This window comes from Piliocolobus tephrosceles, chromosome 6 (genome assembly GCF_002776525.5).
Source record: "Piliocolobus tephrosceles isolate RC106 chromosome 6, ASM277652v3, whole genome shotgun sequence".
NCBI lineage: Eukaryota > Metazoa > Chordata > Mammalia > Primates > Cercopithecidae > Piliocolobus > Piliocolobus tephrosceles.
The window spans coordinates 111,070,558-111,093,237 of record NC_045439.1 but is presented as its reverse complement, the minus strand read 5'-3'; the positions used below and the strand labels follow the sequence as shown (position 1 = coordinate 111,093,237).

General features: G+C 44.5%; 1 protein-coding gene across 1 annotated transcript in view; it reads right to left on the bottom strand.

Moving 5' to 3' along the window:
* Positions 1-7,270, bottom strand: part of RAB27A (RAB27A, member RAS oncogene family) — an 86,788-nt gene extending 79,518 nt beyond the window's left edge. Inside the window, exon 1 of the mRNA XM_023228578.2 lies at positions 7,120-7,270. The gene's annotated coding sequence lies outside the window, so the exon portion shown is untranslated. The remainder of the gene's footprint in view (positions 1-7,119) is intronic.
* Positions 7,271-22,680: the final 15,410 nt, after the last annotated feature.

Below are 22,680 nucleotides of genomic sequence, written 5' to 3'. Positions count from 1 at the left end.
TGAGGTGGTGGGCGCCTGTAGTCCCAGCTACTCGGGAGGCTGAGGCAGGCGAATGGTGTGAACCTGGGAGGCGGAGCTTGCAGTAAGCTGAAATCCGGCCACTGCACTCCAGCCTGGGCGACAGAGCGAGACTCCGTCTCAAAAAAAAAAAAAAAGAAACAAAGAAATCCTGACCACAATCATAGGTTATATTTTAAAACTCTTTGGTATTGCAAATGAACATTTAAGCCATGACCTATTTCTGTATGTTTCATTTCCCCTCTTATTAGGGCTAGTACAGCAAGAATAAAAGTATCCTATTATCGTGTTTAACTAGCTGATTTAGACCTTGTCTTTGCTTTTAAAGATACAAATACACAGGAGATTAGTATTCAGCCATACCCTGATAGGACTTGACCAGCCTCCCATGAGGTTGGGATCAGGCCAAGGTAGATAAACTGTAGCAAATAAGGATGAACAGGTTTTTCAGTCTCTTGGCAACCAATTTTATTATTATGCTTTGACCTGGCAGCTGGTAAGACTTTATATGAATTAACCAATGAGACTATGAAAAAACAAGATTAGTGGTTCTGAAATATGGTATTCAAATAGCAGTTAGAGAAAGCATGTTCATTTTCAAGGCTGCTTTCTTTTAAAGAGGTACAAATAATTGTAATAAAAAATAATAAAATCTTGTTTAAAAAGAACAGCTCTCTAGTAAGCAAGTCACATATACCTGTCTATCTACCTTGGTCTTTGTCATATGTATATCTTCCATATTTATTCTACCAAAATAAAAAGGGGTGAGGACTTTTGTGGGAATAGGCCACTCAAAGCAAGCAGGCTTCCCGTAAGACAACACTTAGTTGTTGTGGAATTGTACTCAGTAAGACCACCTTAATCAAAGCATCTTACAATAAATACTCAAGAGGGTCAAAAGTGTTAACAAAACCATAAACAAAATAAAAATAGGCCGGGCGCGGCGGCTCACGCCTATAATCCCAGCACTTTGGGAGGCCAAGGCTGGCAGAACACAAGGTCAGGAGACCGAGACCATCCTGCTTAACAGGGTGAAATCCCGTCTCTACTGAAAATACAAAAAGAATTAGCCCAGAGTGGTGGCGGGCGCCTGTGGTCCCAGCTACTCAAGAAGCCCAGGCAGGAGAATGGCGTGAACCCGGGAGGTGGAGCTTGCAGTGAGCTGAGATCATGCCACTACACTCCAGCCTGGGCGACAGAGCGAGACTCCATCTCAAAAAAAAAAAAAAAATACATTGAACTACAGGCTTTCTGGCATAACAGCAGGGAAGAGAACCACGTGGGGCTTTCAACAGTCATGCAGCTCTCAGGGAAAAGTCAAGGTGTCTCATGAGAATGGCTTTGGCTGCCACATGTTGGATCTGGGGACTGAAGGACAGTATGATAATGAGGTGATCTTGAGTGGATGGCTACAGATGTGACTAAAGGTCAACATGAAAACATAAGTAACTTTTTCATGACCTCTCAAGGGACAGGATTATGCAGCAGAACCACCGCTGGTCCCAGAGTCCCATGTCCCAGCTCTGCCACTAACTCTATGTGACTTTGACAAAGTGATTTAACCTCTCTGGAGTAAATTCCCTTAACTATAAAAGACTCGAGATAAATGAAATGTTCTCTAACTTCCTTCTAATTCTAATACTCCTTGGGTTTACAAATCTTCTCTTTTGGATATATGCACAATCACTAAAAGTCAGCCATGGCTCAATCATTCTTTGGACATTTTCACGATCGATGCATTTCCTATGCATAAACATAAGCTCCAACTAGGGCTGCCAGGCACAAAACAAGACACCCACCTAAATATGCATTTTGGTTAAAGAACAATTTTTTAGTAAAAGTATGTCCCAAATAATGCATAAGATATAGGAAACAATTATTCAGTGTTTATCTGCAATGCATATTTAACGTTTTTTAGTTTGCTAAATCTGGCACCCCACCTCCATCGCCACGTTAGAATCAAAACTCTTAACTCCATACACATGGGAGGTTGGCTGACTAAAGCACTACACGGTAAACTTCTGTTTAAGGGCAACATATACAGAGGAAAAACAAACAAACAAACAAAAAACAGGAAAGGAGGAACAAAACTTTCAGCATTCCTCTTGAGTAAGAGAGGCATCTAATTTTACTTGACACTAAATAAAATATGTTACTAGACCTCAATCATACAAGTACCTGCACAACCAGAGTGTCCAAACAGAGCTGAATGCTCTCTACTCCACACACCTTACACTATGAACACAGGTAAATTATAGACCCTTTATCTCTGCCTCCAGCTGAGGGCTCCTGTCTGCACATAGCTTAAGGGAAACCAAATCATAAACTCAAACTTCCTGACCAAGAAGCAGAAGAACAAATACAGTCCAAGCATAAGATTTCAAAATCTGCATGCGGCATAAAAAGTGAAGGCTATAGAAAGGAAAAATTACTCTCTTCAAGAACCAATCTTGTTTTAGCAATGGCAAGACAATTTCCCTTCGCAGGGGCCTGGCCAACATGGTGAAACCCAGTTTCTGTTGAATAAATAAATAAGAAATGAATTTCCATTTTCTTAAATTTCCAAAAACCTTTACTCTTCCTAAATCAGCACAAGAGGACAACACCCTGGAGAGACGCACTGAATGGCCCTGCCCAGTTTGCCCAGAATACAGACAGAGGGCTCCGGTCTGCCACTGTGGAAAGGACGGAAAGCCTCGCCTTTCTACTTATTTGAGCTTCCCCTTTTTAAGGAAGATAAGACTATTATTTTGGGGAAAGTAGGACAGAAGATGAGAGACTTAGGAGATACTGGTGTATCTATAGACATTGCTTCTCTTAGAAAAAAAAAAATGGATGGAATAGTAGGAAAGAAGTAGCAGAACACTCTACAGACATACCACCCTGAATGCACCTGATCTCTGATCTTGGAAGCTAAGCAGGGTTGGGCCTGCTTAGTACTTGGATGAGAGAAATGACAGAATGATCCCTATTGCTCCGTCTTCCATTCCCTTTTTCATTAGTTCAGCACCTATCTTTCTGAGCGCTTAATATATGTCAGAAACCATTCTATATGCTGTGGACATCACGTGAACAAGGCAGATTCCTGGCCATCATGGAGCTTGTCTTCTATCAGTGAAAGACAAATATTGTGTGTATGTGCTGGTTTGTATATGACAGTACTATAAATACTCTAAAGAAAACAAGGCAAGGTAAGGGGGCAGAAAATGATGGGATGGGTGAGGGATACTATTTTAGATGCGGTGGTCAAAGAAGGCCTCTCTAGAAAAATGACTTTTCACCTGAGTGAAATAAGTAAGAAAGCCACACAGACATCTGAAGGGAAGAGCATTCCAGGGAGAGGAAACAAGGGCAAAGGTCCTGAGGTATGGCTGTAGCAGAAGTCAGTAAAGGAAAGAGTGATAGCAGATGAAGCCACACTCCATGCAAGGGCTGTATAGACCATGGTGAGGACTCTGTCTCTTCTGAGATAAAAAGCCATTGGAGAGTTTCAAGCAGAGTGACATAATAGACCCTGGCTGCTGCGTTAAGAATAGAGTGTGCAGCAGTAACGGTGGAAGCAGGGAAGTCCTTTAGGAGGCTTTTGCAGTAATCCAGGTGACAGAGATGATAGGAACTTGGTGGAAGCAGCAGAAGTGGTGAGAAATGGTTATCATCCTAGATGTATTCTTTTTGTTTGTTTGTTTGTTTTGAGATGGAGTCTCACTCTGTCACCCAGGCTGGGGTGCAATGGTGCGATCTTGGCTCACTGCAACCTCCGCCTCCCAGGTTCAAGTGATTCTCCTGCCTCAGCCTCCCAAGTAGCTGGGATTACAGGCACCCATGACCATGCCCGGCTAATTTTTGTATTTTTAGTAGAGATGGGGTTCCACCATGTTGGCCAGCCTGGTCTTGAATTCCTGACCTCAGATGATCCACCTGTCTTAGCCTCCCAAAGTGCTGGGATTACAGGCGTGAGCCACTGTGCCCGGCCAGATGTATTCTTAAAGTAGAATCAGTGAGATTTGCTGAGGAATTTTTTTTTTTTGAGATGGAGTCTCACTAGGTTGCCCAGGCTGGAATGCAGTGGCACCATCTCGGCTCACCGCAACCTCTGCCTCCTTGGTTCAAGCGATTCTCCTGCCTCAGCCTCCCGCCTCAGCCTCCCAAGTAGCTGGGACTACAGGCACGTACCACCATGCCCAGCTAATTTTTTGTATTTTAGTAGAGATGGGATTTCATCGTGTTAGCCAGGATGGTCTTGATCTCCTGACCTTGTGATCGGTCCACCTGTCTCCCAAAGTACTGGGATTACAGGCGTGAGCCACTGCACTTAGCCTGCTGAGGAATGTAATGTAGGGTATAGAGAAAGAATCAAGAATTACTTCAGGATGTTTGGTGTGAGCATCTGGAAGAGTGAAGTTGCTATTCACTAAGATGGAGAAGACTAGGGGAAAAGCAGTTTTGGGAGAGAAAACTCAAAAGTGTGGCTCCTAGAGATTATTGTTCACTTCAAAACCCTTACATCTATCCTAGAACCAAAACAACAGAAATTGAGAAGCTGACTTTAAATTTCATATGGAAGGCCAGGCATGGTGGCTCATGCCTGTGATCGCAGCACTTTGGGAGGCTGAGGCAGACAGATCACCTGAGATCAGGAGTCCGAGACCAGCCTGACTAACATGGAGAAACCCTGTCTCTACTAAAAATACAAAATTAGGCCGGGCGCGGTGGCTCAAGCCTGTAATCCCAGCACTTTGGGAGGCCCAGACGGGCGGATCACAAGGTCAGGAGATCGAGACCATCCTGGCTAACACTGTGAAACCCTGTCTCTACTAAAAATTACAAAAAACTAGCCGGGCGAGGTTGTGAGCGCCTGTAGTCCCAGCTACTCGGGAGGCTGAGGCAGAAGAATGGCGTAAATCCGTGAGGCGGAGCTTGCAGTGAGCTGAGATCTGGCCACTGCACTCCAGCCCAGGCGACAAGACTCCGCCACAAAAAAACAACAACAACAACAAAAAAATTAGCTGGGTGTGGTGGCACATGCCTGTAATCCCAGCTACTCAGGAGGCTGAGGCAGGAGAATCACTTGAACCTGGGAGGCAGAGGTTGCAGTGAGCCGAGATCGTGCCATTGCACTCCAACCTGCGAAATAACAGCAAAACTCCGACTCAAAAAAAAAATTCATATGGAAATTCAGGGAACTGGTCAAAACAATCTTGAAAAAGAACAAGGTTGAAGGACTCACATATCCTGATTTCAAAACACTATGTAGCTACAATAATCAAGGTAGTATGATACTAGCTTGAGGACAGACATACAGATCAATGGAATAGAATTGACAGTTCAGAAAGAAACCTTTATATTTGTGGTCAATTTATCTCAACAGATGTGCCAAAACCATTCAAAGAGGAACCGTCTTTTAAACAAATGGTGCTGAAAGAACTGGATATCCACACACAAAAGGTTGAAGTTAGACCTCCTACCTCACACCATATTTAAAAATTAACTTAAAATGGATCAAAGAATGAAATGTAAGAGGTAAAACTATAAAACTTTTAGAAGAAAACATAAGTATAAATCTTCATGACCTTGAACTTGACAATATTTTCTTAAATTTGACATCAAAAGCACAAACAACAAAAGGAAAAACAGGCTGGGTGTGGTGGCTCAAGCCTATAATCCTTGGGCTGATGTGGGTTGATCACTTGAGGTCAGGAGTTCGAGACCAGCCTGGCCAACATAGTGAAACCCCACCCCTACTAAAAATACAAAAATTAGCCAAGCATGGTGGTGCATGCCTGTAATCCCAGCTACTCTAGAGTCTGAAGCAAAAGAATCACTTCAATCCAGGAAGCAGAGGTTGTTGTGAGCCAAGATCATGCCACTGCAGTCCAACCTGGGCTACAGAGTCAGACTCTGTCTCAAAAAAAAAAAAAGGAAAAATAGATTAAATATACTTCAATGAAATTAAAAATTAAAGCAGGTCATAAAAATTAAGGAAGGAGGGAAAAAATCGAGGGAGGGAGGAAGAGAGAAGGGTAGGAAGGAAGAAAAAAGTAGGAATGAAAACATAAAACAACATAAACCAACACAAAATACAGAAAATAATGATCCTCAGTCAAGTTCCTTCAGCATTATATTAACTTTTCTTCACTTCTAACCATCTGCAGAAACTGTTTTCCAGATTGCATTTTCCTTCTAAAGCAAGTTTTTAAGAAGGCCGGGAAAAAAAAAAAGTAGCAAGAACAGTGAGTGGAGAATCAACAGATTTAATTAGCAATGATTAGAGAAAACGTACATAGCACAACTCTATAATCCTTCTACCCCCAACTCCAACATCTGACTGATCAACCAACCATAAAAAGTGAGAATCCATCCAGAAGGAAAGAACAGCTGTTAGCTGTAGGGGTAAGGAAGAGGACCCTGTGGCAGAAGACCCTGAGGCCGTGCGGGCCCAGGTGGCCAGCAGGAGCTGAAAGGCTGGGAAGGCTCCTCAGTCCAGGGCTCACAAAATTCCCTTCGCTACAGGCCTGACTTTGCTGAACTCGTGATCTATTGGGACAGAGACTTTGGCAATAGTTACTAAAGCCTGTCATCACATCAGCCCACCACCAGTCCCGACGGGAGGGCCTGGCTGCCAGGTAGAGTTTTCTGTTTAACTGACAGGAGAAGGGAGAGCCCCTCCCTCGCAGCTAGTCTGCAGTCCAGACCCTCCCCAACGAGAGGGCAACCAGGTTAAACAGTTAAACTGAAAGCAAAAGAGGGAGGAATGAACTGGGGGGCGTGCGGGAGGTCGGGGACTTTTCTCCTTTCCCTCCAGGAAAGTTTCCTACCCCGATGGGCACCCTCGCACCTGGATGCAACCCGGAGGCAACCTGAGACCCTGACCGGACCCGGGACCGCACCTGACCAGCACCAGGCGGTTGTCATCACTGGGGTCTGCACTGAGGGCCTGGGAGAGAAGCCACTTTTCCGGCGGGCTCGGGTGCCAGGAGGCGCGGAGAAAGGGCGGCGCAGCCTCCGACCCCAGCCCCAGGACGGCCCCATGGGGACGCCTCCCTCGGTCCTCCCGGAGGGACCGGACCCGCCGCGAGCCTCCCGCTCCTCAGGCCCCCTCACCTGGCTCGCCCCGCAGTCCTGTCCCCGCCCGGCTCGAGTCCCCCAGCGCCGCGTCCACCCGCCGCCGGCCTTTTTTGGGTGGTTGGCGGGTATTTTCCGCCTGGCCCCACATCACTTCCCGTAAAGGAGAGCGAGGTGGGGCGGGACCTTCTCTCCTCCACCTCCCGCCTTCTCCTGTCAACTCGGTAGCGGCCGCTGCCCGGTTGGCGTGGGGTAGGGGACTCTCGCGCTCTCCCCGGCGGCCACGCCTCCGAGGGGTCCTCTGTGAGCCCCGAAAAGGCCCTGCTCGCCTCCTGTGTCCCAACACTAGTTTCCACTGCCCCGTTCTGGAAGGCGCTAGAAGATAAAGGGGTGTTTTCGTTTTGAGACACGGGGGTGACATTTACAAAGTGCACCAAGGACCGGTGCGCGGCGAGGTGTCCTTTGGGGACTCTGCCCTATTCACCTCCCCCAAAAACCATGTTCTAAAGGTGTTTTCTAGGGCATCAGATCGCGGTCGCCACCGTAGCAGCCGGAGGTGCCAGGCGAACGCACGCCAGCCCCGCCGGGGGTTCCCGAGTCCTCGCGGCTCCTGAGGCGGCGTCCCAGGCCCGGCCCTGCCGCTGGCTTACCCGCCCCTGCGGCTCCTGGCTCAGGTCCGCCTGGACACGGCCTTTCCGGGGCAAGGGAAAGTCTGGGATTCCTGGAAATAACATGGGAGAAAAATAAGTAAAAATTTTCGCAGGAAAAAAATTAATATAATTCTGGGAGGAAATGGCAAAAACGGAGTCTCTGCTCACACTGTCTAATTCAAGAATCTAAAACCACTGTAAATTTCTAAGAGTGTTAGAGCAATGAGTTTAAAAAGAAGAAAACTACAGTATATGAAGGAATCGCCTCTGTCGGAAGAAACCTGCGTGCCTTTGCTGCCACCCAGCGGCTCTCTTCTCCCAGCGCCGACGGTGTCGCTCGGGCCTGCGGGGTGGTGAACCTGGGACTGCGTAGGGGATCAGGCCTCCTAGTTCCCACTCAGAGGCAGCCAAGTTCATCCACCTCAGTGGCCTGGAGGTGTGAACAGCAGGCCTTGGGCCTGCCCCTATGGAGTCTAAGGCAAAGGCCCTCTGAACCAAATGTTTCCGCTTGTAAGTAGAGTAAACTGTTGAGAAGCCTTAGTCCGGCTTCTCTTCTACCTTCTAAGCCATCTTGCTGACCTGTGTCTACGTCCACCGCAAATTCCAGCTGTCCCAGGCCCACCTGGCCAACTCCATCACCTTTCCAATCTGTAGCTACTCACAGTTTGCATTACAGTAGTTAGCTTCTCAGATGGGTCCAATTTACAAAAGCACGTATAGGATGAACCATACGAAATTACCAATAGTCGGCAATTTCACACACTTGATACATTTCCAGGCAACCATAACACAGTAAACTCGGGTTTAGAGATAACAGACGTCATAACAGGTTGGTAAGTTTAAGAGCTGTTCCCGTGTGAGAGAAGGGCCATCAGACTGTTGGTGAGGTTAAGAGAAAAAGGCTGGGTGCGGCGGCTTATGCCTGTAATCCCAGCACTTTGGGCGCCTTCGGGCGGGCGGATCACAAGGTAAGGAGATTGACACCATGCTGGCAAACACGGTGAAACCCCGTCTCTACTAAAAATACAAAAATTATCCGGGTGTGGTGGCACGCGCCTGTAGTCCCAGCTACTTAGGAGGCTGAGGCAGGAGAATCGCTTGAACCCGGGAGGTGGAGGTTGCAGTGAGCTGAGATGGCGCCACTGCACTCCACCCTGGGCGACAGAGCCAGACTCTGTCTTAAAAAATTATAATAATAATAATAATAATAAATAAAGGGGGAAAGGTAGCCCCATGTTCATGTCTAGAGGAATAATCCTGGGAATCACTGGTCAGCTAAAATCTGGGAAGCCAATAATGCAGTAATTGCTAATGGCTGGTATGGTACAGGGAAGGCCCATCTTCAGCTTTCCCCACTCCTGCGGCCAGGCAGGGCTCTCACCAGGAGTATACCAGACAGGAGATCAGAAAACCCAGTATGGCGCTATGGCCCATTCATCACCCATTCATTCACTCATTCATCAAGTCAGGCACTGTATTAGTAAACAAGGTAAACTGGTCCCTGACCTCAGGACTTACTTGAGAGACCAACGAATAAGTAGGCAACTCCAGGAGTCAGATAAGAGCCTCAGTAAAGGAAGTTAAAGAGTGTTATTGGAGCACAGATAAATGACACCAAATCAAGAGAAAATGATGGATAAACTTAGAATGAATGAGGGCAAAGGGCAAGGGAGAAGAGAATTCCAGGAAAAGGGAGCAGAGGGAAGGCCTGGAAGCAACATAGCATTTGACCCTGGAGCAACAGGAAGAGGTTCAGAAAAGCTGAAAGACTGAAAGCAATCAGAAAAGAAATTGGAGAAATAACAGAGGCTGTGTGGGGAATAACCATGCAATGATGATCATGATAATAACTAACATTTCTTGATCATTTACTGTGAGTCAGCCAATACGCTATAGTGTTGACTACATCACCTCTTATGTGTCTTACAACTACTTTATGAAGTAGGTTCTATTCTTGCCTCTGTATTACAGATGAGGAAACTGAGTCCTAAAGTGATTAAGCAATCTGACCAAGATCATACAGCTAATAAGTGGCACAGCCAGGACTAAAACTTAGAACTCAAGTTTGTAATGGTTCTAAGACTAAGAATGGGTTTGAGAGGTCAATTAGCAGTCTGTAATCCAAGTGAGGGATAACAGTGATCTGATTAAGGCAGTGGCCATAAGGATGGAGATGAACGGACATATTTGACATATTTAGGAGAGTGAATCAAGAGGACTTGGATGTGGGGGTGTGAAAGCGAGGCAGGAGTCCACGGGGATGCCCAGTTTCTGGTTTGGGCAACAAGAAACCATTGAGCAATAGGAAGAAAACCTAGTTGCAATCAGGAGGAAGGGTGAAATAGGCCACGGTGGTGAGTTTAGGACATTTCCATTTCGACACACTAGCAACAACAGAATATCCAAGTGAAGCTTGGATATTTAGTATGTAGTCAAATAGGCCTATCTGAAGCACAGAAAACATGTGCTGTAGCTATTACCCAAAAGGTACTGGAAGGCATTAGAATCAATGAGCTTATCTAGAAAGTGAGCTGAGAGGACAATAGGCTTGTTACAGAACCCAGATGAACACCCAGCATTTAAGGCATGAGCAACAGAAGTTCAAAAAGGAATCCAAAAAAACAGTATCCAGAGAGGTAGAAAGAAAACAAGGACAGTGTTATTATGGAAACTAAGTATACTGAACACATCTTGTGCGCCAGTTCAAAGTCATCTCTATGCCACTTCTTACTCCAGCCACAGAATTGATCACAGTATACCTCTTGCTTCCTACCGTGGGGCTTTTCAGACACTGCTACTTGCAACATGGAGAGTTTCACCTCCAGTTTTCCTAACAGAATTAAAGTTGGTGGAATCAGTAAGAATTCATGGATTTTAATATATAAAAAAAATATATGTGTGTGTGTATGTATGTATTATCTAGTTCTGTCTGCTAAGAGGTCCTAGAAGCAATTATATCAAAGTAGCTATGAGTACACTTAGCACCAGGATCTTGATTTCTTAATATCCCTTTCCAACAAAAGGAACCAATTACATGATATTATATATAGAAAATCCTAAATAATAAAAAAACTATTAGTGCTAATAAATGAAATCAGCAAAGATGCAAAAGACTAGGTCAACACATAAAAATTAGTTGCATTTCAACACATTAGAAATGAACAATTGAAAAGGAAACTTTAAAAGTTCCGTTTACAATAATATTAAAAAGAATAAAACACTTAGGCATAAATTTAACCAAGAAGGTGCAGGATTTATACATTGAAAACCACAAACCACTACTGAAAAAAATTATAGAAAATCTAAATAAATGAAAAGATTTTAAAAAGTGCTGTAATCCCAGCACTTTGGGAGGCTGAGGTGGGTGGATTACCTGAGGTCAGGAGTTTGAGACCAGCCTGGCCAACTTGGCAAAACCCCGTCTCTACTAAAAATACAAAAATTAGCTGGGCGTGGTGGTGGGCACCTGTAATCCCAGCTACTCGGGAGGCTGAGGCAGGAGAATTGCTTGAAGCCAGGAGATGGAAGTTGCAGCGAGCCAAGATCGCACCACTGCATTCCATCTTGGGTGGTGAGTGAAACTCCTTCTCAAATTAAAAAAAAAAAAAAAAAGAAAGAAAATACATTTAATGTTCACGGATTCAAACACATAATATTGTGAAGATGGCTACATTCCCCCAGATACAGCTACAGATTCAACAACATTTTTGAAGAAATGGAAAAGTATATGCTAAAATGCATATGAAGTTGCAAAGGACCCAAAAATCTAAAAAGTTCATGCTTCCTGATTTCAAAACTTACTACAAAGGTACAATAATTAAAAAAAAAAAAAAACTTATGGTATTGATGTAAAGACATATAAAGGAGTGGAATAGACTTGAGAGTCTAGAAATAAAAGTATGCATCTATAGTCAAGATCATTCAATGGAGAAAGAAGTTGCCTCAGCAAGTGGTACTGGGAGAACTAGATATCTACATGCAAAAGAATGGAACTGAGGCCTGGCGTGGTAGCTCACGTCTGTAATTTCAACACTTTGGGAGGCCATCGTGGGTAGATCACTTGAGCTCAGGAATTCCAGACCCAACTGGGCAACATGGTAAAACCCCGTCTCTACTAAAAATAGAAAAATTAGCCAGACATGGTGGCTTGTGCCTGTAGTTCCAGCTACTCGGGAAGCTGAGGTGAGAGGATCGCTTGAGCCCAGGAGGTTGCAGTGAGCCGAGATCCCTCCACTACACACCAGCCTGGGTGACAGAGCAAGACCCTGTCTCTGGAAAAAAAAAAAGAAGAACAATAAGAAATTGGACTCTTACCAATACCACATACAAAATTACATGATATACAAAAATTAACTCAAAATAAATCAAATAGCTGAATATAAGAACTAAAACTCTAAAAGTTTTAGAGGAAAACATAGGCATAAATCTTTATGACCCTGGATTTAGCAATGATATTTTTTAGGTTTGACACCAAAAACACAAGCAACAGAAGAAAAGAGTAGATTAATTAGACTTCACCAAATTTTTTGTAAATGATGCATAAAACACACTATCAACAGAGTGAAAACACAACCTACAGAATGAGAGAAAATATTTGCAAATTATATATATGCGATAAAATTATAGTATCAGAATATATAGAGCTGTAACTACTCAACAACAAAAAGATATAACCCAATGAAAAAGTGGGCATATGAATATTATTGGATATACATTTCTCGAAAGAAGACATAAAAATGGCCAACATCAAATGGAAAGATGTTTAATGTCATTAGTCATTAAGAAAATGTGAATCAAAACCACAATGAGCTGCCACTTCAAACTCACTAGGTTGGAAAGAAAGAAAGAGCAAGAGAAAGAGAAAGAGGGAAGGAGAAGGAAAGGGAGGGAGGAAAGAAGGGTGATTTGACAAGGACATGGAGAAACTGGGAATGTAAAGTAGTACAGTCACTTTGGAAAACAGTTTGGTGAGTCTTCAAAAAGTTAAACAGATAACTGAGCAAGCCTATTCCTAGAACTATGCCTAAAAGAACTGAAAACAGGCATCCAAACACATATTTAATACTTTTATCTAACTGTTCATAGCAGCATTATTTACAACAGCCCAGAATTGGAGACAAATGGCCATCAAAGAATGAATAAACAAAATGTGGCACATCCATATAATGGAATTTTATTCAGCCATAAAGAGGAATAAAGTATTGATACATGTTACAACATGGATGAACTTCAAAAACATTACACTAAGTGAAAGAAGTCAAACACAGAAGGCCACATATTGTATAATTCTACTTACATGAAACATCCAGAGCAGGTAAATCCATAAAGATGGACAGCAGACAAGTGGTTTCCAGAGGCTGGGGAGAGGGAGAAATGAGATGTTCACTGTTTACTGCACACGAGGTTTCCTTCTCGGGTGATGAAAATGTCTTGGAACTAGATAGATGTACGAAATGTCACAGAATTGTACATTTTAAAATGACCAAGATTAATGTTTTGTGATGCAGATTTTGCTTCAATTTTTTTTTTTTTTTTTAAAGAACCAATACTTTTTTTTTTTTTTTTTTTTTGAGACAGTTTCGCTCTTTCACACAGGCTAGAGTGCAGTGGTGTGATGGCTCACTGCAACCTCCGCCTTCTGGTTTCAAGCAATTCTCTTGCCTCAGCCTCCCAAGTAGCTGGGACTACAGGCCCCTGCCACCATGCCCGGTTGACTTTTGTACTTTTAGTAGAGATGGAGATTCACCACGTTGGCCAGGTTGGTCTCAAACTCCTGGCCCTGTGATCCGCCCGCCTTAGCCTCCCAGAGTGCTGAAATTACAGGTGTGAGCCACTGCGCCTGAACCCAGTACTTCTTGATTTAAAACTTGGTCTGGGGCCCGACGCGGTGGCTCACACCTGTAGACCCAGCACTTTGGGAGGCCGATGCGGGCAGTCAGCAGTTCCAGACCAGCCTGGCCAACAGGGTGAAAACCTGTCTCTACTAAAAATACAAAAATTAGCTGGGCGTGGTGGCACACGCCTGTGGTCCCAGCTACACAGGAGGCTGAGGCCTGAGAATCACTTGAACCCGAGAGGCAGAGGCTCCAGTGAGCCTAGATGCCTAGATCGTGCCACTGCACTCCAGCTTGGGCGACAGAGCGAGACTCCATCTCAAAAACAAAGAAACAACGAAAAACAAAACTTGGTCTGGGAAGGGAAAAGATGAGTCAGAAAGTAAAAGAATGCTCAGAAAATGACAGTGACATGCAAAGGACACAGGATCCATCCTGAGGGAGGACTATTCTTCAGTTAAAGGCTTATTTATTTTTAATGAGACTGTCATTTTCCTTTTAAGCTACATTAGCAAAATTTGTTTTACGAAAACAGCTACTGTGAATGTCAAAGTATATTATTAAGTATTTTATACCTAATTGTAAACTTTTTTTCCCAAAAGTCCTGCTTTACATTTGTTAAATGGAACACAACTTTTGGATAATGTTTAAAAATTAATTTCTAGGCTGGGCGCGGTGGCTCAAGCCTGTAATCCCAGCACTTTGGGAGGCCGAGACGGGCGGATCACGAGGTCAGGAGATGAAGACCATCCTGGCGAACACGGTGAAACCCCGTCTCTACTAAAAAAATACAAAATACTAGCCGGGCGAGGTGGCGGGCGCCTGTAATCCCAGCTACTCGGGAGGCTGAGGCAGGAGAATGGCGTAAACCTGGGAGGCGGAGCTTGCAGTGAGCTGAGATCCGGCCACTGCACTCCAGCCTGGGTGACAGAGCGAGACTTCGTCTCAAAAAAAAAAAAAAAAAAAATTAATTTCTATACTTGAAACATTTATTTAAAAAGAAAAAAAAGGACACAGGAACCAGCTTGAAGGGGTTCCCACTAGCCAAATCTGGGTCAATTTGAACATAAAAATTAATAGCGTTTGTCAGGGCTGGCTTTGTGGGCCTGTAGAATCACACAAGGCTTGGTACGCAGAATTTTAATAATGTACAGTCATTGCCTCAAAACCCTTTATCATTTTACTTTTGAATTTGTGGTTTCTAAGTGAAGTCTGATGGCACAATGGAGCATTCTGAGAACCTGGAGCCTCTGATGACACATGGGTCTGAGGCCTGCTGCTGCCCACTTCCTACCTCCGGTCCCGTGGTCCCTGCCCAGCTTTGCATTCTCTGCCTTGCTTCAGAGCAGTGACTGGGTTACCTTGGCTGGGGGAGGCCCGTGTTTTGTCATCACCTTCCACCCTGGCAGAAGCCTAAGCATGGATAGGTACAGGAGGGTTCAGGGTTGGGCCCATATCCCAGGGTACTGTCAACCTAAAAAAAAAGACATCAGAAAAAAAACCTCATAATATAATTATTTTATCTGGGAGTAAGCAAAAAGGATTATAACCTGGGATGCACAGTTACAGCAAGCCACAGATGCATCCAAAGAGGGGAGGGTAAAGAGAAACCTTTATCAGTAACACAGAGACATTCATGTAAGCTGTTTAGAAACAGTTTATTGATACCAGAGGTTCAAAGCCAGAGTCGGTAGTAGTGAATGGCTTCACTGGTAGAGAAGCCATTATCAGGCAAGTCTTCTTTTGAGATTATCTTATCTGAATTGCTGCAGTCCTAAAAAATGTCTAGTAAGAAATCATGTCAAAGAAATATGTGCATGTGTGTGAAACATGCAAGCCATGCAAAGCATAAGATGCATGAAGGACATGAGAGAATTTCTTGTGGGTTATTGCCTGGAAACAGCTTTTAGCTTTAGACATGCAAGCGTGAGCTCTCTCCTTTGTGCTCTCCTATCTCCAATTTGTCTGGGTCTGAGTAGAGTGGACTTTATCCTGTATTTGCAACTTTCATAGCACCATGGGGTGATCAAGAAGGCAGTTGTCCCCTCCCTAATCTGACAGTAACACAGCACATTCTGCAGGCCATTCAGCTAGGGCCTCTTACCAGTGCCATCCAACAATCGAGAACAAACCAGCATGGAGGATACAGTTCCCTGGGCATTGTCCATTTGCATCGACTGGAACAGCAGTTTATGAGAAGAGGAAATTGGCTTCCTTGTCCGCACCCAAGGCCCTGCATTTTCATTTGTGCTGAGCCCCACAAATTACGCAGCCAGCCCTGATAGTAGTAATGGATTGTAACCCACGAAATAGGAATCCATGAATCATGCTACTACATCATTTCTGTATGTTTCTATCAAACTGAATCTATCAAATAATTTTTAAAAAAACCATCAACAAACCCAATTTAAGGGACATTCTACAAAACAGCAGGCCAGTATTCTTAAAAAATGTCACTTGTGACCGGGCACAGTGGCTCACGCCTATAATTCCAGCACTTTGGGAGGCTGAGGTGGGCAGATCATGAGGTCAGGAGATCGAGATCACCCTGGCTAACATGGTGAAACCCCGCCTCTACTTTAAAAAATACAAAAAATTAGCCGGGCATGGTGGCGGATGCCTACAGTCCCAGCTACTTGGGAGGCTGAGGCAGGAGAATGGCGTGAACCTGGGAGGTGGAGCTTGCTGTGAGCCAAGATTGCACCACTGCACTCCAGCCTGGGTGACAGAGCGAGACACCGTCTCAAAAAAAAAAAAAAAAAAAAAAAGTCAGTTGTGGACCAGCCACAGTGGCTCATGCCTGTAATCCCAACACTCTGGGAGGCCAAGGTGGGTGGATCACCTGAAGTCAGCAGTTCAAGATCAGCCTGATCAACATGGCAAAACCCCACCTCTACTAAAAATACAAAAATTAGCCGGGCATGGTGGCTTACACCTGTAATCCCAGCTACTCGGAAGGCTGAGGCAGGAGAATTGCTCCAACCTAGGAGGCAGAGGTTGCAGTGAGTCAAGATCACACCACTGCACTCCAGCCTGAGTGACAGAGTAAGACTCTCTCTCTAAAAAAAAAAAAAAAAAAAAAAAGTCAGTCATGAAAGGGAGTGACTGAGAAACTGGCTCCAGAATAAAGGATACAAGAGACATGACAACTAAATTCAAATATGATTCTGGATTAGTTCTGGGACCAGAAAAAACAAGTTTGTCTTGTTCTAAAGGACATTAATGGAACTTGGGAGAATTTGGATGATATGTGAAGTTAGATAATAATGTTATATCAATCCTAATTTCTTGATCATTATATTGTGATTATGAAAGAGAGCATCTTTGCATTTAGGAATGAAATATTCAGGAATAAAAGGGCATCCTGCATATGACTTACTCTCAAAGGATTCAGGAAAATTATAATATACTTGCGTGTGTGTATATATAAGTATATATACACTGTTATGGGAAGCAAGTCGGGAGTGCAACCAGGGTGTCTGGACCCAGAGAGATCTGTGGTGATAGCTAAGAGATATGGTATTCTGAAAGGAAAGGTAAAAGGGGTGTTTCTTGGCTAGGCCCGGTGTTTCACACCTGTAATTCCAGCCCTTTGGGAGGCCAAGGTGAGCAGATCACCCGAGGTCAGGAGTTCGAGACCAGCCTGACCAACATAGAGAAACCCCCGTCTCTACTAAAAATAGAAAATTATCCAGGCATGGTGCTGCATGCCTGTAATCCCAGCTACTCAGGAGGCTGAGGCAGAAGAATCACTTGAACCCGGGAGGTGGAGGTTGCAGTGAGCCGAGAATGTGCCATTGCACTCCAGTCTGGGCAACAAGAGAGAAACTCTGTTTCGAAAAAAAAATGGGGTGGTGTTTCTTGACTTACATATATTTTTCAAAAAGGCAGGGGGCAAGGGCGAGATGGGTAGGGAATCGAGAACGACTGGATAGAAGGCTGATGTCAGTCTCTACAATGCAAATCATGGTCCCTCACCAGTTTACTGATCTAAGTCATTTCATAGACTTCGTAGACTTAGAGCCCAATGATTTAAATAGCCGTATCCACCCCTGGGGAAGGATCTTCAATGCCACAAAAATATGCAATGATCATTCTCTTGCTCCTTTTCTCAAGAGACCCAAAGCCATTAACCAGACACATGTGCACTGGGGAAAGAAAAATACTCAGACTTTGACGGCCACTGGATACAGGCCTTAAGTTGACACTGGTACAAGCAGACTAGAAAATGCCACCATGACCTTTCAGTTAAGAGTGGGAGGTCATGAAGGTTAAAGGCTGAATGCAGCTTTGGACCAAACTAATCTAATAGGACCCACTGTGCAGTATTTTTTTCTCCCGGTCTTTAAGTGGGACAGATATAAACTCAGTAGTTGGCATGTGAGAGACCTCACACCGACCTTGTTGTAAAAGCCTTTATGGTAGAAAGTGCTAACTGAAACCCCCCGAATCTGCCTTACCTGGCTAAGACAGTAAATTAGAAGCAATTCATAGGCCAGGCATGGTGGTTCACACCTGTAATTTCAACAATTTGGGAGACTGAGGCTGGAGGATAGCTTGAGCCCTGAAGTTTCAAACCAGCCTGGGCAACAGAGTGAGACCCCGTCTCTACAAAAAAGTTTTAAAAACTAGCTGGACATGGTGGCACGTGCTTGTAATCCCAGTTACTTGGGAGGTTGAGACTGGTGGATCAGTTGAGTCTGAGGTCAAATCTGCAATGAGCTGTGATGGTGCCACTGCACTCCAGCCTGGGGGACAGAGAAAGAAAGGAGAATAAAGAGAGAAAGAAAAAAAGAAAGAAAGAGAGAGCAAAAGAGAGGAAGAGAGAGAAGAAAGAAAGAAAAGGAGAGAGAGAGAAGGGGAGGCGAGGGGAGGGGAGGGAAGGATTGTAGACATTAATGCAACCTTCAAAGATTTGAAGATCTAGGGACAGGGGTCTCTATATCCCCATTCAATTCCCTCCACTCCCTGCAAAAACCAGATAGAAAAAGTCTGGAGAGGGATGGTGGTGACAATTGCACAACAGTGTGAAAGTACTTAATGTTACTGAACCGTATACTTTAAAACGGTAAATTTTAAGTATATTTTATGAAAATTTAAAAAATAGATGGATTGTAGAGTACCACAAGAGCAAAAAACACTGAACTGCCTTAACTGCAGCTGCTAGTTTGAATGCAGTATCTTATTTTACTGACAGCTTTGACATATAACTCACACACAATAAAGTTCACCCCTTAAAAATGTACAATTCAGCGGTTTGCATGCAGTATTTTCATGACAGCTTTGAGATATAATGCACACACAATAAAGTTCACCCTTTAAAAGTGTACGATTCGGTGGTTTTTAATATATTCACAAAGTTATACATTGATCACCACTATCTACTTCCAGAACATTTTCATCACCCTAAAAATCTTTTTTTTTTTTTTTTGAGATGGAGTCTCACTGTTTCCCAGGCTGGAGTACAATGGCACGATCTCGGCTCACTGCATCCTCCTGCCCCGTGAGTTCAAGCGATTCTCCTTCCTCAACCTCTTTCGTAGCTGGGACTACAGGCGTGTGCCACCACACCTGGCTAATTTTTGTATTTTTCGCAGAGATAGGGTTTCACCATGTTGGCCAGGCTGGTCTCGAGCTCCTGACCTCATGTGATCTGCCCACCTCAGCCTCCCAAAGTGCTGGGATTACAGACATGAGCCACCATGCCCAGTTCATCACCCTAAAAATAATCTCCTTGGCCGGGCACAGTGGTCTGGCCAATATGGTGAACCCCCGTCTCTACCAAAAATACAAAAATTAGCTGAGTGTGGTAGTTTGTGCCTGTGATCCCAGTTATTCGGGAGGCTAAGGCAGCACAATCGCTTGAACCCGGGAGGCAAAGTTTGCAGTGAATCAAGCTCACACCACTGCACTCCAGCCTGGGCGACAGAGCGAGACTCCGTCTCAAAAAAAAAAAAAAAAAAAAAAAAAAGGTGGATGTGGTCACCTTCCCAGCTAGGCTTAGAGATTCTTAGTCGGCCTAGGAAATCCAGCTAGTCCTGTCTCTCAGTCCCCCTCTCAACAGGAAAACCCAAGTGCTGCTGGGGAGGTTGGCCGATGACCGCGCTAACTGCTTCCTGCTGAATTGGAGCATAGTAGGGGCTATGCAGTTGAGATTTCCTCAGGAGGGGTGAATTTGATGTCATTAACATCAGAGCATGGGCTAGCAGGCTGGTCCAGGGGTCCACAGTAGATCTTAGTCATAGACTGCATCTGGGGCTCCATTTGAAGAACCATTTGTAGCTTTACAGCTTCGATTCTGGAAGACATGAACTTAACAAGGAGGTTAAAGATACAGGGTCCAAAGAGGAGTAACAATATTATAGCCGCTAGAGGTCCTAAGAAAGGGAGAATCCAGGGCATCCATTGGCTGACGAGGCCCCAGGGTCTGGTGTTTTGAAGCTCCTCTGCTCTACGTTGTATTCAGTCTTGAATTTCTTTAACTATCTTGGTGACGATTCCGGATTGATTAACATAATAACAACATTCTTCCCCTAAAAACAAACAGGTTCTCCCTCTTTTGGCAGTTAGTAAGTCTAAAGCTCTTCGATTTTGAAGGACTACTGCTGTGAGGCAGTCAAGTTGATCTTGCAAGGTGACCAGGGAGTCGGCGGCCCGTTCCATGTCACCATTTAGTTCTTGAGATAGTTTGTAGTAGAACTGAGCAGAGGTTGTGATACCGCCAATGCCAGTACCTAGTCCGCCTAGCACTCCTATTCTGATAACAAAAGGAAGAATGGGTACTCTTTTGTTCAGGGCTCAGGTACGACATAATTGTATAAATCTTGTTCAGTGTAGATGGTCATAGGGGGCACTAAGAAAGAGAGGAAGCACATAGATTCTGAAGAGCCATTCAAACAATGATAGGCTGAGGTACCACAGACAAAAAATATTCCTGAGGGTAGGCAGACTATTCATGCGGGAGGAGTTACCCACCTGATGCATTGGGAGTTGGTTGTGTCTATAGTATTGCTAAATTTTACACAGGTGAGGTTTGAGGTATGGGTTATTTCCAGATTGGAAACAAGAGGTCCTACTAAAATGGAAGTGGTGCTTATTTCTGTGCTGAAGTTGTTCCACTGTTCAGGTACAGGGATTGAAATGTATGGCCTGAAGTGCAGGGGGAGGCACATCCAACAGTTAGTAGGGTTTTGGGCTGAGACCTCATGAAGCCCAGTGAGGGTGGTATTAAATAGGCTTATCAGGTGAGTATGGGTACGGAGGGTTTCACGTAGTTTTGAGAGATCTAGTCCTTTGTAGGGGGTAGGCGTGCTATGTACTCAGGTCAGTTGGGAGATTACTTCCTTTACGTGTTTTCTTTCTTGCCTGATCTTGAACTCCACCCCCATCAGACATACCAGTATGGGTGAAGTAAGTCCAACAGACAGTGGCTCCAAGTCCTCCAGGACAACTAGGATTAATCATTTTCCCTGTCCAATAATGAGTATTTGCATGCATGCAAAGAGTGGCAGAGTTATAGCAGTTGCAGGGCATATGGGTGTGGGAGGTGAAGGTGGGGTTTCCCTTAGATAAACTCCTATACGATGGGGCATCAATATTTCTGGGAAACCACATTCTCCATAGAAACTCTTGGTAAGGGGAGCTACTGGTCGTACAGCGGCATGGAGGGGGTGCAGTGAGAGTGAAAGGAGGCAAGAGAACAGTAAAGAGAAAAATACAAGGGAGGGCCATGGGGATTTGCGATTTTAGTTCCTTTCCTCATGCTTGTTGCTTGAAGAGCAGGTGCAGATCCTCTAGAGGTTCACAGGAATAGCTAGTGTTGTCTCCTGGATTTTCGGGTTCCTTTGGCAGTATCCAGGGTTTGACTCAAGTGTGATGTATCCAAGACTCCACTCCAACCACTTTAACCGCAGTTGGGGTAGATAAAATGACTGGGTACGGTCCTTCCCAGGATGTATCTAGGGATGGGGAATTAGAGGGAAGGGACTTAACTAATACCATGTCACCAGGGTGGAATAATTCTTTTCCCTCCTCTTAGGGACAGACTCCTTGTAATGTTTTAAGAACTTGATATTTGGCTAAGGAGGTGATGTCTGCAACTAAGTTGGCGGTCTCTCGGTCAAGCACAAAGTCATTGGTTAGGAAGGGCCATCCATACAGCATTTCGTGTGGGCCAAGTCCTGCTTTTTGGGGAGAGTTTCGGATTCTCAGTAAGGCTATAAGCAACAGAGCAGGCCAGGCAAGGTGGATTTCCTGGGTTAGCTTTTTCAGATGTCGTTTGAGTGTTTCATTCATCTTCTCAACCTTCCCTGAGGATTGTGACCTCCAGGCGCAGTGTAAGTGATGTTGTATACCTAATGCCTGGGATACTCCCTGGGTTACTGTAGCCTTGAAAGCAGAACCATTGCCACTCTGTAAGCCTCGGGGAAGTCCAAATCTGGGAATTATTTCATGAACTAGTCCCTTTATTACCTCTTGGGACTTTTCTGTCCTACAGGGGAAGGCCTCTGCCCAATCAGTGAAAGTATCTACCCAGACTACTAGATATTGAAATCCCTGAGATTTGGGCATGTGGGTAAAATCTAGTTCCAGTCTTTTCCTGGGTAATGACCTATTCTTTGTTCTCCTGAAGGAGCTTGGCGATAAGGCAGGGGATTATTTCTTTGGCACACTTCACAGGCCCTGACTATCTGCTTAATAGTTTTGAAAAGGCCTGGTCCAGTAAATAATAATTTGGCCATCTGATGGGTGCTATCGATGCCTAAGTGAAAGGTTTGGTGAAGAGTTTTAAGTAATTTCCATTGGTTAGCTGCAGGCAAAAGTATTTTTCCTTCTTCGGTGGCTAGCCATCCTGAGGGGAGGAAACTATATCCTTGTGAGCTTCCCCATTCTATTTCTTCTACTGAGTACTGGGGCTTGGTTTCCCAGAGGGGATTACCCCATACTAGGGTCGTTCTATAAGTATTTCTAATGGTCCTTCTATAAGCATTTCTAATGGAGAGTCCTGCCTTGCGGCTCTTTTGGCTTCAATATCCGCTTGGCAGTTCCCTTCTATTTCCCTTTCCTTTCTTTTTTGATGACCCCAGCAGTGTAAGACTGCCACCTCTTTAGGTTTC